We start from the raw sequence: 18,181 nt of genomic DNA, 5'->3' as shown, positions 1-18,181 counted from the left end.
CCCTTATTCCTACTTATTCTCCCTCTTTTTATATGAACTCAACAAACTGAGCCCACTGCACCTGATGATAAGTGGAGGGAGATTCAATAGAATGTCGGCTGACGAGAGATGATTACCTTCGGCAGTCGACACTATTATGCTGGCTTGTTGGAATCGGATATACATACATAGGCTCTTCTCGGAACGCGACACACTTGCGTAGACCACTATGACGTATTTTATACCTTGTGCACGTGGTCGCTATCCGGGCGAATATTAAATATATCCTACCACCAAAGTACCAAATAAAATCATTCTTTTAATTCCCACAATGCATTTATAATTCTTCAGGTATTATATGTGACTACGAGTTATACAGATCATGTCATCCACCTGTCCTTACCTTGAACAAAAATAATTTCTAGAAAAATTATCAATCTATTTTAAACAAAGTAATGCATTCCATGCTGGGGAGGAGGCAATAAAAATAATATAAAGCACTGGTTAAATGAAAAATAATACTCCCGCAAGCAGTCACCGGCGCTCGCCCCGAGGAAATTAAGCGTAGCGAGCGAAAAAAGCGAAAAAGCACTTGCAAAGGAAAACATTTTTGCTTAGAAATATAATGTGCAGACTTAATATTAACTTACCCTTTTGAATTGAGTCGCTATGTAAAGTATTCAAAAACATTATTTGCCGTAGTCTATTTAAAAATCTAAATACGAGGATTAAAAATGTACATGAAAAGTTCGATTTCTTTGGAGGTGCTGGGATTTGAACCCAGGACTTTCAGCATGCGAAGCAGACACTCTACCACTGAGTTACACCCCCAGTGCGATTCCAGTCTAATTAAATCTTCTAGATAGAACTTTATTTACCAAAAATAATTGCCAATTTCTAGGTAGAAAATCGACTTTAAATAATACAATTTCTTTAGGAAACAGAAAGCGAACAAAAAACATAAAAACAGGCTTATTAAAAAAATATTTTGATTTTATAAAAAAATAGTAGGCATGGATAAAAGTGGACGTACGGAGCGACTTAGTCGTGAAATAACGACCAAGCTCCTTAAATAAAGATTAAAAAAAAAAAAAAAAAAAAAAAGCCGTACAAATTAGCTTCCCTTGCTCAGTTCCTATTCATCTTCTCTTGAAGAATTGTCGTCAACTGACATTGCTTCTGGCAAAATGGGTGAAAACCCCCAAACATAGACAGATATTATCCGCTTCTCTGTTGCAAAAAGTGTCAAATATATTCCAAGGAACGAAGTTAATCAACTTAACATTGTAAAATTTAGTTAGCGGAGCCCGGCTTTTATTCCGCGGGTTTAGGCGGATTATTCCGGTTAAACGCCGTGGAAATATGGCGGATTTTCAAGTCTTTGTTCCCCGTTGTCGGATGTATTTAAATTTACTGCGGTCTTTTAACTGATCTTATGAACATTGTTAAATAAAAAGTATAACAAGGTCGAATTTGAAAAGTTCGCGCGATCCAATTTTGGATTGAAAGCGTAGTTCGGCTGTCATTTTTGTTTATTATTTGCATCTAAAAAATAAAGATAAGAGTGTCTATTATTAATACTACAATGGTCTAAGTACTATTTGAACTGAATGTATGTACTGTGTCCTATCAGTAGGTCCGGAGTCCAACACCGAATCGGGTAAATGAAGTGATGTTTCTTACAAGAATTGGCCGATACGTAAACATATAAGGGCAGACAATATACTTTATCAACTATTTTGAAAAATTACTTCCTTCAGCATAGTTTCAAGGAATGCCTGCCTAATGTCACATCCCGTCGGAAACAATTTCATATTTATATTATTAATAATCGTCTGCTACACTTTACAACCACAAAAAAATACAAAGCATCCCCAACATTATAGCAAACAATTGCTCCCTAAAAGGCCTAAACTTATCCATAACTTATCTACCCTGAGGTTATTGACAGCGCTATCATACAATATCAACTTTAATGTTCCCTGCCATAATAAACATTAAAACCCGGGTAAACGAGGTCAGAACTTCGAACCTCCAGGGTAGAGTTTCCTTATGTAAGTTTATTCGCTGCTAACTTCCCTAAAAACTTGTCATAAAACAAGCAGTTCGGCCAAGCGGATGATCTTCAAGATTAATATAACATACGTAAGCAGTAATATTATAATATATAAGCCGGTGAGATCCTGTGCTAGCTCCCTCGGTTGGAGAATCTAAATTATTATTTGATTTTGGAATTTCATTATAATTTCCTGGCATTAGACTCTATTATCAATATTCTAATAAGATCATTCACCACGTGGATTGGAAGTAAATTTGATTAAGCACTAAACTGTACGGATTTGTCACTGAATATTTCTTCTGTATGTTGCCAGGATATGGTTTGTTAATTATTTTTTCACTCACCTTTATTCTCTTTTCTTGTTCTCAGTTTTCTCTTCAAATACATTTTGTTTTTTTTGCTAGGGGTATTTGAAGAATAGCTTTAAAAATACGTTATTATTGTACAGTAGATTTTCATCGATAACAAGTTTATTTTTACCTTATTAATTTCATCAACATTTAAACAGAAAAAGTTAACAAAACAAAAATAACATTACCAATATTTATATTCTAAGTATTCTCTTTTGGAAGGATATCGAACAGACATACATTAGAACATACTGCCATTTTTAATCCATAAATAACTATTCTTAAAACAATATCTATTTTACTAGCATCCTCCATTAAAGCATCATCGACGACTAAATTATACATAACCTGGCAAATTACAGGTGATCCCATTGAGGGAATACTTTCAATGGAAGCGGAGGCATCACGACTGGGTAGCATTATAATTTATCTTGCAACCCAACTCTATTATGCAAACGCTTTGCATTTTGTTGACAGTAAGTTAATATTTCATAGCTCGCGACACTTGCGATCAGTTATGCAGAATTTCAGTATTTTTATCATAGAATATATTATTTGTGAAATGACTTGAGGTAATTGGTTAGGTAGTCAGAAAATAGCTTTTTTGAATAGACAGTATAATAAATCGTGCAATCGTTCGTCATTTAATGACATACATATTGACCTCGATTTTTTCTTCACTGTTAAAGCATCGTAGAGAAATCTACATACAGAGAAATTCTCTATAGGAGTTTTGAGGGTGTGTGTAGTCTACCAACCCGCACTGGGCCAGCATGGTGGATTAAGGCCTATTGCATTTTTCCTTCCATTAATTATGTAATCATCGCACATTTGGATCTTAACGCCTAATACCTCAGATGAAGGCGCTCAATGTAACGTTATATTTACTTAGTAAATAAAATTTATGATTTTTTATTTGCCGGTGGTAGGATATATTTTATATCCGCTCGGATAGCGACGATCATCCACGAAGCGTTAAAGCCCGCCATAGTGGCTCTCGAAAGTCTATCGCGTCTATCTATCAGCATGTGTATCTGATTCCAACACGCCGGCGTAATTGTATCGACTGTCGAGGGGTAATCATCTCTCGTCAGTCGACATACTATTGGACCCCACTCCACTTACCATCAGGTACAATAGGGTCACTTTTTCGTGTCCGTATTGAAATATATGAACGGACTTACCCGTTTTCCGTCTTACTATAAGACAAGTGATTGCTTTTATCTCAATCTCAAAATAGTCTTTCTGAATAGTTAATCAGAGTAGTTACCCCAGAAATCCGCCGCTTTTGTTTCGTTTTTATTCAGTCTTAACAACTTAGATTAACTCGTTCACGTTAAACAAAATAAACGTTAAAACCAATTGAAAAGTAAAGCAATCTACTGAAACCTTTTAGCAAAACTAACTAAAGACAAATTATATACAAAACATTGTATAGCCACCTCGTAAATCTAACCTTTGGAGTGCATTTGCCAAAAGTAGTAGGCTAACAATTAATCAGTACAAAACTGCAACGTGCACCATCTCTCTTGGAATCCGGCCAATATAAGCTAGAGTAATGTTACGGGCAAATGAAAAAAATACTTCAAACGGATCGTTGGGATCTAGCCCGGAATTTTAAAAATTAATTTAGCTGAAATAAAATATTGGCTTAATAAGCTAAATGAAAAAGTTTCGCGTTAGCTGTTCGTTTTACTTGTATTTTATTATAAGATAACTAAAATGATCATTAAGTAAGGGAAGCTTTTAAATTCCTTTCTTTAAAGATCTTCAACTATATTTTGGGTATTTTATGATGTTGACTGCCTTGGTGGCATAATCATACTGCATGCGCGGTACGGCATCGCTTTGAGGTCCTGGGTTCGAATCCCGGGTCGGGCAAAGTAATATTTAGCTTTTTCTACTCAGTATCAGCCCGAAGTCTGAAACTTGTGCCTGATATGACGATAGGCGCGCACACCATCACATCATGGGACGGAACACACTTGGCGAAAAGTGGGTGCCCTTGTTGCGCTTCTGCATTGACCGCATCAGGTCATTTTCAGTCGTTTATCTTCATATATTTTAAAGACCATAAACCACCTTAAAAGTGAGAAAATACACCAACCTTCTGTAAAAGAAAAATATAAGAGAAACATCTCACATAATGTACTAGTAATTCTTCTAGTATCAAGTTTAATCACAGTCATGTCAGGTTATATTAAAGTTAAGGAACAGATGTAAAATATCGCATTTCAAACTGGCAATGTTCATGCAGACTTCGCGAACGTGAGCCAGATTCCGTTTGCAGTTCCACATTCAGCACGACACGAGTTCTGAAAGTGTAATTAAAATTTTTAAGTTATCCATTACCTTCGGATTTTCGTTAAATGTAACCTTTATGATGGTAATATTATCTGAATTGCAAACTTGTATAATCAATTCAAGGTAAAGGTTTAGTGTTTGTTCGTAATCTTTACTAGCATTATAAAATGGTAATGTTTCTAATTTCATTTCTTTGTAGGGGGTAAGTTCTGAAACTACTGAACCGATTTTGTTAACACTTTCACTTATAGAAAGCTACATTACTCCTAAGTGCAACATGCTACTTTTTATACCGGAAATATTATAAAGTGGGACTTTTATCGAATTCCTTGAATAAAAAGTAGCCTAAGTGTCATTCGAGACACGATCTATCTGCTTATATAATATCAGCCCTGTATTATATAGTTGCCCACTGCTGAGCACGGGCCTCCTCTACTACTGAGAGGGATTAGGCCTTAGTCCAACAATGTTATCTACTAGCTTTTGGGTTTCGCCAAAGTGAATGAGTTTACCGGGTTAAAAGTCCTGCTATACATTTACCGGAATAAAAAATAGCCTTTTCTCTTTCCAAAGTCTCAAACTATATCCATGCCAATTTTTATTGAAAACCTTTTGGTAATTTTTGAGTATATCGCGTGTTAATTTAATAATGGCAGACGACTTCAATTTTTATAACTATTAAAATTTAATTTGTATTCGTAAATCATAACTTTCTGCAATATAAAATTCTTTAAAAGTATTCATTATCTAAACTTTAATTATCTTATTAATTATAATTTGTTACCTAACGATACTTTTGTACTTAAGTCGTAAACAATAGGAAACAAGGCGATTTTCCCATTTGTTACATCAAGAATAGCATCACTTGTGTGGTTAAATCTTGTAATGACCTCGTAAATACGTTTTACAGTTTCAAATTACGTTCAGATAGCGAGCCAGTAAAAGTTACGGGTAATTTTGAAATAAAGCACGAAGATACGAATAAAGATCACTAAATTTAAAATGATCATTACGATGAAAACACGGGTTTTACGTTAAAAAATGGATTTACATTTCATATTGAAAAATAATTGGAGTGAATGTTTGTAACGGGTGGTTTAATATAAAAAAAATAATAAAGAAATATTTTTAACGAATTGTTATGGTTTTGACTGTAATGTCTAAAAGGAAAAGTATTAACGCCGATGTATTTTTTTAACCATCTCTTTAGAACCCTTCTTGTTTTCGGTGTGTGGTCATCGCAAAACATTTTATTATTTCATATACATGTTAAAGAAGAAATGTGACTTAGTTTTATGATCTGACAAACGTAATCTCTCACTGTGAGATTAATTCTCGGGAAAATTGTATTAGTAACCTAAGAATCAAACACAACACTTCTAACTACACCATTACCATGAGATCAAGAATTCGGTCTCATCTTATCTAATATTACTAAAGATGAATTAATTTATCTTGTCTGTGTCGAAAATAACGTAAGAAATACAAGAGTTAGGTGTTAATCAAATATTGATAACACGAATCCCGAAGTTGTGTTTTATGCTAAACTTTAAAATCTTTTATAACTTGCCAAGTGCCCTAGTTAACCTGAGATTCATTAATTTTAAATTAAAAGCAGACACTCGTTAAACAGAATTTTCAACAATTATTACGAAATCATTTACAGTATTTAATTTGAAGTTTGGATTGGTATTGTTCTTTATAAAATAAATCTTTATAAAAATCAACTGTATGATGTATGAGATAAAAATAGTGGTAAAAAAATAAATAAAATTAACTTAAAACTATTTTAAACTGATGTGCCAACTACAGTAGTAATTATTGGTACAATACTTAATTTTTAATGATTCTAACACTGAAGTAAATAGCCTTTAGTATAAATCTTAGCCCAAAACAAAAAAATACAATAAAACTAGTTGACATAAAAACAAAATCGAAAAACCATTCGAAGAACTAACGAGCGAATCCATATTTGTCAGATTGTAGATACGAAGCGATTCTATTTCTCAATGTCTCAATAAATCCGATAATTAAAGAAATCGAATGTCCTTTAACTTAAAGCAGAATCAAGATAACAAATACTCTTAGATACGTGTGGACGTCGCCAGCGGGCAGATTTAGAGCTAAATCGTTATTTGTTCGTATCAGGGGTTGTGCAACGGCCATTCATCGGAATCCTACGTTCGATTAGATTTAGACATTGTGCTATCGTGTGGACAGGGTTTAACACTTGACCTAACTATTGCTTCTTTGTCAACGTTCTTTTGTGTTGAAACTGTGTTGTATTGCATTGATAATCAAATTTTCAAATTATGATTACTTTGTGAATCAGCATTTCCTAAATTCATCTTATTCGATAAAGATGATGATTCTTTTGATATTGTAGGTAATATGCGCGTTAATGGTCACTTACTATAAGATGATGAAGGTGCTGACTCTCTTCCTCTTATATGAATACTAGAAAACCGCAAAATCACAAAATCTAACCTTTGACGTAACAATTACATTGTTCACATAAACGTAGTGGGATAAAAGCTGAAGGAGATAAAATCCTATAACTATGAGATGAAATACAATGATTGTAGCAAACTTAATACAATCATCGCAGAAGTAATAATATTATGCGTAGCTACAATAATATAGTTTTCCAATTAAACATCTCCAATGTGAATCTTCGTGGTAATTATTTTAATGAAGGCAATCTAAGGGCAGATCACAGGCGATATTTAGACATCGAATATATCACCCAAAATTATACTACAATTCAAGAAATCCATTATGGTTATCTTCGTAAACTGAATCTGTATAGGTAAATAGAATATGGTGTCTAACTAGTTGTTTATTTCCTGTTCTGACATAGGAATCATTTCCTAAACGCTTTTTTATCTATCTAATTTAGATGAAACTTCTTTTAGCAACTTAGACTTTCAGAAAGCAATTCAAGCTGCATTTCATTCAAGAAAAGGATTTCTACACAAACATATCGGTTAGAAGTTAGTGAATATTTGAAATGAGTCGGTCCATCTCTCGTGAGTGTTCGAACATTGTCCAAGTGAATCATCGAAAACTAACAGCGGTTTGTATGAATTATGCATGTCCGACTTGGGAATACAGTGTGAGTTTAACTTGAAAATGTTTGATATCACGCTGTGCAATATCAATTGAATCAATCAGACTGTTTGCAAGTAGTAACTCAGAAACAATTTAAATATATTGGAAGTAAAACGTTTTCAATAAATCAGTAGAAATTATATACTGAACATTTATTTAATAGAAATTTTCTTAAGCAAGGATTGACGTCATAGCTCATAAAGAATAAAAACATTCCGAATTTGACTATCAATTTCATAATTCATATTACAGAATTATTTAGACTAGCTGACTCGATAGACGTTGTCCCATCTAAACTATGACTTTGCAGGGCGCATTCTGTCAATCGCTGACAGTTATTTCAAACAATTGACAGTTATATAAAATTTGTATTTTCGTTAAGTTTTCTTAAGTTTTCTAATTTTCCGCGCAATTTTTTGAATTTTTTCTTTCATAAGAACCTTCTCCTAACAATAACAAACACAAAAAAAATAGTGAAATCGGTCCAGCCGTTCACGCGTGATGGCGTGACCAAGGGAAATAGGGATTCATTTTTATAGAGATAGATGTAAATACAAAAACTATTTTCGAAATATAATTTTAAAAGAATGATGTACGAAAGCCACAATTTATTATATTTCTATCTCGAACACGAGCACAGTAAGCCAAAAAGCTTTGTCTCCGTGTTCAGACATTTTATTCTATTTACTTCTTTGAGCCGACGCATTTTGTAGAGTCCATGGCATTACGTAGTGCCCTCACGTCCACGTCAGTCCAAAACAAAGGCAACATTCAGCTAAACTACAAATGAACTATAAACTCGTATTACTGGACTATTTTATTTACTTTCTGGTCTCGAAGGTTATTTTATAAAACCTGAGGAAAATTTATATAGTAAGGGCAGCAGGAAGCTGCACGCGACTCACCATTTTTGCTTCCGTAATTTTTTTTCATATAGTTAATAAATACTTTTTAATATTGTAATTTTTTAATTACAAAACTAAAAAATTGCGTTATGTGCTGACGGTACCGATACGTTTTTGACATTACATTACAATGGGTGCTCGGTACATATAATATAAGCGTCCATCAGTCCATTCACACAACTTGGTAGTCTAAATAATAAATCTTTATATTATTCATTAAATAATATTTTCTAATGCACATTTAGCATTCATCGATGAACATCAATCTGACGCGTGATCTACATAATATTTGTTACTTACTACGTGTTGTGTCCATATTTTTGTGGACCTTAAAAAATGTATGCTTAGGAATAAATGCACTACTATAGAGGGAAGTTTTGCTCTAAAATCTTGTACCATACAAAACGTAACATTAAATTGTCTGATTTCTGTAATAGTATTCCGGTAGAGCCGGCCTGAGTATTTTTTTCGAGGCTTAGCAAAATGGCTTCGCTGCACTTGATGTTTAGCGAAGTGACAAATAGTATAACCGCTAAAAGATACTAGCATCCCCGGACTGTCGGCACAGTTATGCATAGTTACGTCTTCACGTTTCGCTTGAAGGACCTTAAGTTATAGGAAGTGTATGCTTCATACAGATATAAATGAACTGAACTATAAATAAATGAACTGCTCTAAACAACAAAAAACCAATTGTATTTTTTTAGTCTTTACCTTAAACTGAATTTGAAAAGAGCAACATGAGAGTTTCTTGCCCATTCTTCTTCGGTGAGAACTGCTTTTCGAACTGGTGGTAAATTTAATATTGACGGAATCTAAATAATGTATATCATTTTACGGATTCAAATAAATCTTTCATTTCATTATAAATTGTGCCTTTGTTTGACTCCTATAAAATATACAAATAAGTATGTTAAATACGCTAATATGAAAAACGATAAATGTCCAAAAATCTCTTTACAAAATGCATCAAATTATTTAAGATATCTTTTATTTTACTATTTCTTGGAAATCAAAAAGAAAACATTTTTACGATATTTAATTTGTAATACTATAAAGCCGCGCGCTTAAGTAAGCAAATATAATATTTCATAGCCATTTATTTAAATCATCTTTTGTTTTTACCGACTGATTGGCAAAAGCGCCCGAAAATAAAAGCCCTTTGAAATAAAGTCACAAAGCCACGAACTCTAGGCGTATATCGCGTTACAATTACGCATTTATGAAAAGAAAAATATTTTACTTTTTGGGGTCGTTTACTTTGATATTGACTTTGAAAACAAGAAGAAATATTTGTTACCATGGCTAAATAATGAAAGCCTTGTAATTATTTCCTTTCGTAAGAAACGTGATGTTTAATCAAAAAATAATTTGTTTAGACGTAGGTATTCAAAGCCTAATGTTTAATTTTATGATGAGTTATCCCCTTATTGAAGGGCACTCTCATATACCAACATGCGATAGGGATAAATAACACATCCGCTGGCTTCTCCCACAATGAGCAAAGACCGTCAGTTCATCAATGATTCTCATGGTATTGTGATTTATAGTCGGATATAAAATAATACGAGTTGATTCCAATCTTTTAACAGGCTGGCTTAATTCTCTCGTCATTCTAGTCTTTTCGGACACTACTGCATTTTCCTTCAGGAGCAATGGAGTCACTGTAACTTATCCGTATATACAGGTAACCCATATGAATTTTATCGATTTCTACTATATAAAGTAACAAATTCCCTACACCATGCTGACACATAAAAGCATTATTATTAGCGATAACACCCTCAATTTGTCTCGTATCTACATCATAAACAGTCCCCACTATAATATTTTACGGTCCACCACTACATTTGTCTGTAGGTGCTTCAGAGATATTTACGGTCTCATCCCGAATATTGACCACAAATCCATATTATATACACTTAAGGGGAAGCGTGGAATGAATTATGCAGGCGACATCCCAAATTCCCAAACTGGAATGTACGCTACCGTGGTACGAATAGAAAATTCGTTGTGTGAACTTGAAGTGGTAAAATTGTACTTTATGAATGAAATTCGATTTTTGAATTCAGTTGTACGCTGTACCAGCCCGTTAGAACGAAAGTACGATTTAAAACTTTTTGCTGTGCTAAAGGAAATATTTTTTTTTATTTTTATATCTGCATTCCCTTGGTAAAGAGAAATCTTTAGAAAATGAGAGATACGAAAAAAATGTTGTGGAAACTGAAGCAGCTGGTACAATATTTACAGCTTTTTATGAAGCTATTCTATTTAAATATAAACTATTTATACAAAAAGTAATAATAACATTTTCGCTATCATTATTTTGGATAAAGATAAAATATTAAACCTATTTAGTGATATAATGGGAACTGAATACTTGGAACACAAATATTACTTTTAATCAGATAATCAATCAATATAATCATTTTATTTAAGAAAAGTTTTAGATAAATCATCGCATGCGCAATAGAATTTCAGACACTCTCTTTACTTTTCTCTGATGCCTTTTTTATTTTTTAAAAGATCAACCATTGACGCATTAGCCTTCGCTGTTTTTCCTTACCTCTATCTTCGAGGTTATTTTTATTTTTTTAAAAGATCAGCCATGATATCAGTACAGCCGCAGTCTTAACCGATTTGAAGATAGTCACAACACCCGCTATCCCCCAGTAGCAACTGTTTTGTCACCATTCGTGACCAACTTCAAGCCGGTCGCGACAGAGCGACCGCACTGTAATTATATCTTGTATAAGGAATAGTCTTTGCTAACTGCTCTGTGGAAACTTTTACCGAAATTAAAATAAAAAAAAAGTTATGCTACTCGGGATATCTTTTAATTCTTTGACTTTTTTATTAAACCGGTTTGCCTTTTGACAGCAAGAGCAACTTTTCCTATCCTGAATTAAATTAAATCCTGAATTATCCTGTATCTCGTTCTTGCCATGTCTTAATAAGTATCTTGAAAATGCTCAACGGGGATAAGACGTCTCGCATTTCATTCATCAAGCATATCATCATAGTAGCTATAAAACACTAGCTTATGTGTTAAAACAGAATATGGCCTAGGCGTATGCAAAATTCCATTCAAAACCATTCAGCTCTTTCTATACCTATATACAATTCTAACAAACATTTTCTTAAACATTCGCATTTATGATATATAATATCAGCCCTGTATTATATACTGTCTCACTGCTGGGCATGGGCCTCCTCTACTACTGAGAGGGATTAGGCCTTAGTCCACCACGCTGGCCTAGTGCGGATTGGTAGACTGCACCTTCGAAATTCCTATAGAGAACTTCTTAGGTATTCAGGTTTCTTCACGATGTTTTCCTTCACCGCATTTATGATAGTAAGATAAAGTATATGTAAACGAAAATTCATCCAAGCATCACCTTAACATTCCATTATTTGAGTAACCTGAATATATATGAATGTATTAAACCAAGTTATTAATGTTTACTGTCCAACATTGTCTCCCGGGGCATTGTTAGAAACCGACGCAGGTGGGGCTCTTAATTCTTGGAACTGATGGCATTTTCTACTAAGCTGACAAATAAATTTAACAATCTTATATTAATGTCGTTTGGTTAATTTGATTATTTGAAGAGTCTCGACGAAAATTTAGAATTTTACTTAAATTACAAATGCAAGTTTGGGAAAATGTTTGAAGTAAACGCAGTAACCATACTAAAGAAATTAAGTCAGTAGAGACATAGACTGGTTAAGGCGATACCTCAAGGTCCATTTTCATACATTTTGTTTCGGCTTTAATCTGGGTAACTAAACAAGTATTGGCATATATTAAATTTAATATGACGAAATTTTAAAGGCAGAAATATCCATGATTATTAATTATTTTTACATTTTTCTTTCAACTGCGAGAACTAATCACTAACTAGACGTGAATTTAAATTCTTTACTTTACTTATTATTAATTATTTTTACATTTTTCTTTCAACTGCGAGAACTAATCACTAACTAGACGTGAATTTAAATTCTTTACTTGCCAATACTTGTTTAGTTACCCAGATTAAAGCCGAAACAAAATGTATGAAAATGGACCTTGAGGTATCGCCTTAACACGCTTGTCCCAGCAATTTGTTTCCAGTGGAAAGAATGGAGTATTTTTAGTCTGAGATATTTTTAGTCTAATAGAATGTTGGTTAAAGACAGTGGTTACCCCTCGACAATTTTGCCGGCCTTTTGGAACGGAATATACTCAGGCTGATCCCGGAACGCGACACACTTACTTAAACCACTATGGCAGGTTTTAACATCTGATGTACGGTGGTGGCTGTCCAGACGGATATAAAATATATGCTATCGCCGGCAAAAACATAAAAATTGCAACCAAAAAACTACAGAAATGTACTTACACCTTAATTAAAACAATTAATGTAAGCATTGTACATCGAACATGCCAATGAAACTTGCCTAACGACAGGGAAGAACCATGGACCCGATAACAGGAAAAGTTGGGACTCTATTGACTGTGAGAGCACACCCCAAGAATCTTGTGAACTAGCTCCAACTTCCAAAGTGGGGTTAAAGGTTAACCTTGATATACTTGATCTAGATATGTTAGTCTTAGCACTCAGTAACGATAAGTTGAATTAACCTGGCGGAGGTGCTCTCCGCGCTACAGCTGTACGTGCCGAGCGGCCGCGTCAGCACTCGTCTCCACCTACCACTGTTCCGCCTTCAAACACCGCGAACAAATGTACTAAGGTTTGCGCCCTTGTCACGGGCCATACGATTGCTTAATACTATATCCCAGAGCTTGGATATATTAATATGTAACCTGTCAGAATTCACTGAAATGGCTCCTAGATGTATTGAAATCAATTGTTAAGATTAAATCTGTATAACATCGCATTAGTATTATCTGTTATGGTATTATATGTATAAATAAATAAATAAAAAAAAATCTTCTTCTTGCCTCTTCGATTAGTGAATATTGGAAGTCATATCGACATATCTTGAAAAGTTCTTTCAATAATTTAGTTTAAGTTTACTAGATCTTTGGGGCAATCGACAATGCTAATAGAAACAAATGTAGTGAATGACATATCTTATTGATAAGTCTATCGCTTGGATACGTCATACATAACGTTAGCGTTAACGATAGTAGAAAGGCATCTTAGCTACGGCCTAGAGTTTCTCGTACGTATTCCTGCAATGTATATTTCTGCTGGAAAGCTGCATTGCGCGATTCCTTTGTATTCCCGTTTGAAGGGCAGTGGAGCCAGAATATTTAGACATTATGCAACATAACATTTATTATCTTATGAAGATGAATAAACTGCAGTGCCAAGTAGTTATTCGTTCCAAATTCTGTTTTTTCTTCAGAAATTCACCAACTTTTCCCTAGAACGCGGCTTGTCAAACCAGTATGACGAGTTCGCCATGGGGCCCGTAATCAATATTCAGTCAAGTATATCATAAATTTAGTATCCTCACAAACCGATATTTAACTACGTCTCTCTAACTTATTTTTCGAAGGCACAGCTGTTATCAACTGGGTATCCTGCAATAGGGATATAGAAGATATCCCGGCTTAGCAACTGCAGCGAACCCGATGGAGATGATGGGGAAGGACAACTTTCTAAGATTGGTTCAGGGAAATGTTCGCCGACCCTTTCGGATCTCTAAGTGTTATACATCCATGAAGTATGCTCACTGTATTGTGTGCCTTGGCACGCGGCACATATCCTCCATACTTGGGCGACCTTTCTGTAGGAAGACCGAGCGCGACAGAATTGTCTCCGGAGGGCATCGCTCTAAGTTTTTATAGTAGCTTCTTGTCATTGTCACTTCTAGTATTTTTAACTCTGCAATAACTTCTGCGCTTAAGCACTATTGTAAGGTAAGTAGGCGTCACTACGTGGAATATGGTAACGTTTCTTAAAACCTAGGAACGAAACGGTTAATATTCCATGCGCGAACTTATTGTATCTACCCACACTCGTACGTGAGAAATTTGTACAGAGAATTTGAAGTACTCGTGGAATTGGTTGGTTAGGTCTTAGTACTAATCTTATACAAAGTTACTGATAATCTGATCTAGTAATAGAGTTAAGAACATGGATAATTAACAAATATATATGCGAAACTCGGTGTATGTTTGCTGTAATCATACTAAAATTAAGACAAGTTAAATCATATTACTCACAAGCAAAATAAATATTGTTTTTAAAATAAGAACATGATTTTTTAAACTGATATAAAACTCTTTTTTCATTTTCTAATCAAAACTTGGCTTAAAAAGTAAAGTAGAAACAGATTCCAAATTTAAAAAATAACACTACACAAGCTGATAGCAGTGCAGTGCAAATATAAAATCAACGAGCCATCGCGTTATTCGATGGAAAAGAAAAAAAATGTAGTCAAAAAAAGCAAAGCAATAAAAAAAAAGAAAACCAGTACTGAAACATACGAGGAAGGTATTCAATAACGTATTCAACTAGTAGATGAAATACAAACGGGCGACACATACCGAGAATTGAATTCTGGTATGGATCACGCAACACTATAAGCTCCCATACATCATATCTACTGTCCGAGGCTGTGTCCCTAGTACGAAGGAAATTGCATTGATTGATTAGACTTAGTTTTAGAGGATATAGACTGCGGTGGCGTAGTTGAATGGCGTGGGTGGTACGATTTTCGTTCTAGTGTATCGGCATGGAAACCTATGACGGATTGTCCCAATTGAGTTCAATTTTGTGTCTTCAGATTGCGCATGCTAATGGCGTAGATACCACTTCAATCAAATCTTAATTTTTTTACTAATTAGCCTATATATTTTTAAGAGTGTAGAAACAACTTCTAGAGAATTATGGAAAATATGAAGATATTTGTTTGCATTCAAACACAGTCCCGTTGAATTTACTGGTGGTGAGATATATTTTATATCCGCCTGGATAGTGGCCACTATACATAAGGTATTAAAACCCGCCATAGTGACTCATTTAAGTGTCACGTTTCGGGATAAGCTTGTGTATATCCGGTTGCAACAGACCGGCATAATTGTGTGGACTGTCGAGGGGTAATCATCTCTCGTCAGTCGACATTCTATTGGACCCCACTCCACTTACCATAAGGGAGTAGCGGGATCACTTTGTGCTCGTATAAATAAAATAAAAAAAAATACTGTTGTTGGGGAATTTCGAAGGCGAGCTCTGCAATTTCACAGCACATTGCATCTTGTCTTCCTATTGCTTGCTAACTAGAAACGCTTGCGTACTTAAAATGTATATTAGAGCGGTTTAATGGACCTTCATGAGTTTTTCATTGCATAGTTTCATACTATGAAAGTGGAACTTTTTATTTTAGCTCTTGTTTTTTCATTTTACATGATTTGATTTTATTATTAAATATTTTAAAGTCAAACTATTTTATTAAGAGAATTAATGCAATATTAATTTATCTATTATTTTACGTTAAACTCTAATTACGTCAAAAGTCCCAAGAAATCTATATATATAAAAATGAATCCCAATTTCCCTTGGTCACGCCATCACGCGTGAACGGCTGGACCGATTTAACTATTATTTTTTTTGTTATGTTTGTTATTCTCAGGAGAAGGTTCTTATGAAAGAAAAAAATAAAAAAAACCGCGCGGAAAATTAGAAAATTTAAGAAAACTTAAAGAAAATATTAATTGTATATAACTATCAATTGTTTGAAATAACTGTCAGTGATTGACAGTATGCGCGCTGCAAATTCATAGATTTGACGGGATCACGTCTGTCGGGTCAGCTAGTATAAAATAAAACTGCAATTTTAAAATAACATTCCTAATTCAAAAAGACTTCAATTAAATACCATTTTAAATAACAACTAAAGATTTGAAACCAAGCCAACGGAAGCTAATTTTTACAGCCGAGTTATGGTAGCTAGTAGCCACAGATTTCTGAACGATGCAACAGAAAATCCCCCGGTTGAAAGCTGGCGTGCAGCCAACAGCCAGATACGAAGCCTTCGAGTGGCTAATCCGGACTCATTGGGGCTTTAGACACAGAGGCTATGTTTTTAAGACTTAAGCACTTAAAATATAGGGTGTTTCAATTTATTTCCTGCGGAAGACTGGAGTGTTGAATGATAAATGCTCTTTGTATTTACAAAGTTTAGTTAATTTCCTCGGTTAATTTTACTTGTAGTTTTTGAGCACGCAAAAGTATCTTAGATAAATCTGTTAACTACGAAAATACAAAGTTTGAACTAATAATATTGGAACTTTCCATATATATTGAAAATGGTTCTACAATGGCCTGTATCATAATTCTTATCCCGGGAAAATATTCATCCTGAAAAGCTTTTGCACTCGGCCTAAGCCGAAAGCAAAAGCTAGTATATAAGAACTATTAAATTAGCGAACTAAGTACTTAGTTGCGTGCAAGCAGTCGCAGGCGCACACTGCTCAGTGCACGCGTCGGAGGCATGGCTATGGCAGATGCCTATTTTTTAAGGCTAAACCGTAAATAATAAATATCTACCCATGATACTTATAAAACTAAATGTATTAAACATGACTTAACATAATATTCTAATATTTACCTTGCTTGAATATTCGAGCAATATTCTTTAACTAATATTGTTCAAACCATAACATTAAAAAAAATGATTGAATTTATTTAACTCTTACAGTAACTAGGTAATTACCCACAAATTACAAATATTTACATAATCAATTCAGCGTGGTTGACTGGGGCCTAAACTCTCAGTATTATAGGAGGCCCGTGCTTAGCAGTAAGACGCACAGGGCACACATCACACATCTTAACATACTTAATCAAGATTTCTGAAGAAATACAAACCGATATGGCGATAAGCTCGCTTAAAAATGCGGGATCTGTTTGCACCTCTTTTTCACCTACCTTTTCACGGTATAAAGATGGGATGTGTAAATCGATTAATTATAAATTGGAATTTGCCCTATCAAATAATTATGATAAAGAATGCAATAACAAAAATTAGCATTGATAAATAACGTACCAACGAATGCCAACCACATTTATTTTAACCAACATAGTGTTTAACAATACCTTTTTTTTATTGCTTTGAATGACGAGACGAGCTTGCCGTTCGCCTGATGGTAAGCGATACAACCGCCCATAAACAGTAGAAACACCATCCAACACCTTGAATTACAAAGTAGATATTGTTTGATATTCCACTGCGCTCGCCATCCTGAGACATGAGATATTAAGGCTTATTAAGTCCAGTCCACTGGCTACAAAGTCCTTCTAAGCGAAACACAACAGTGACTATACACTGCTGCTTGGCGGCAGAAATAGACATTGTTGTGGTACCTACCCAGGCAGACTCTCACATATGAGGGACCTTCCACCAGTAAAATAACTTGAAGAATCTTGGATAAACTGACAGAAATTCCACCTACATCGCCAAAAATCAATCACAAATGACTCCAACACAAAACCTCACAAGGAAGTGTACCTATTATT

The 18,181-nt window shown here is 34.4% G+C and overlaps 1 long non-coding RNA gene and 1 other non-coding gene across 2 annotated transcripts; both read right to left on the bottom strand.

The window, feature by feature from the left end:
• Positions 1–738: 738 nt before the first annotated feature.
• Positions 739–810, bottom strand: Trnaa-cgc. Its single transcript has one exon. It is a non-coding gene; the product is annotated as a tRNA-Ala (tRNA).
• Positions 811–4,532: 3,722 nt separating this feature from the next.
• LOC119193777 lies at positions 4,533–17,823 on the bottom strand. The gene is made up of 2 exons (XR_005114045.1): positions 17,762–17,823; positions 4,533–4,703 (listed from the first exon to the last, which is right to left on the bottom strand). It is a non-coding gene; the product is annotated as an uncharacterized LOC119193777 (long non-coding RNA).
• Between the last annotated feature and the right edge of the window lie 358 nt (positions 17,824–18,181).

The sequence above is a fragment of the Manduca sexta genome, chromosome 6, assembly GCF_014839805.1.
Source record: "Manduca sexta isolate Smith_Timp_Sample1 chromosome 6, JHU_Msex_v1.0, whole genome shotgun sequence".
NCBI classification, from domain to species: Eukaryota; Metazoa; Arthropoda; class Insecta; order Lepidoptera; family Sphingidae; genus Manduca; species Manduca sexta.
Note: the sequence above shows the minus strand (reverse complement) of the source record. Positions and strands in the feature narration are given on the sequence as shown.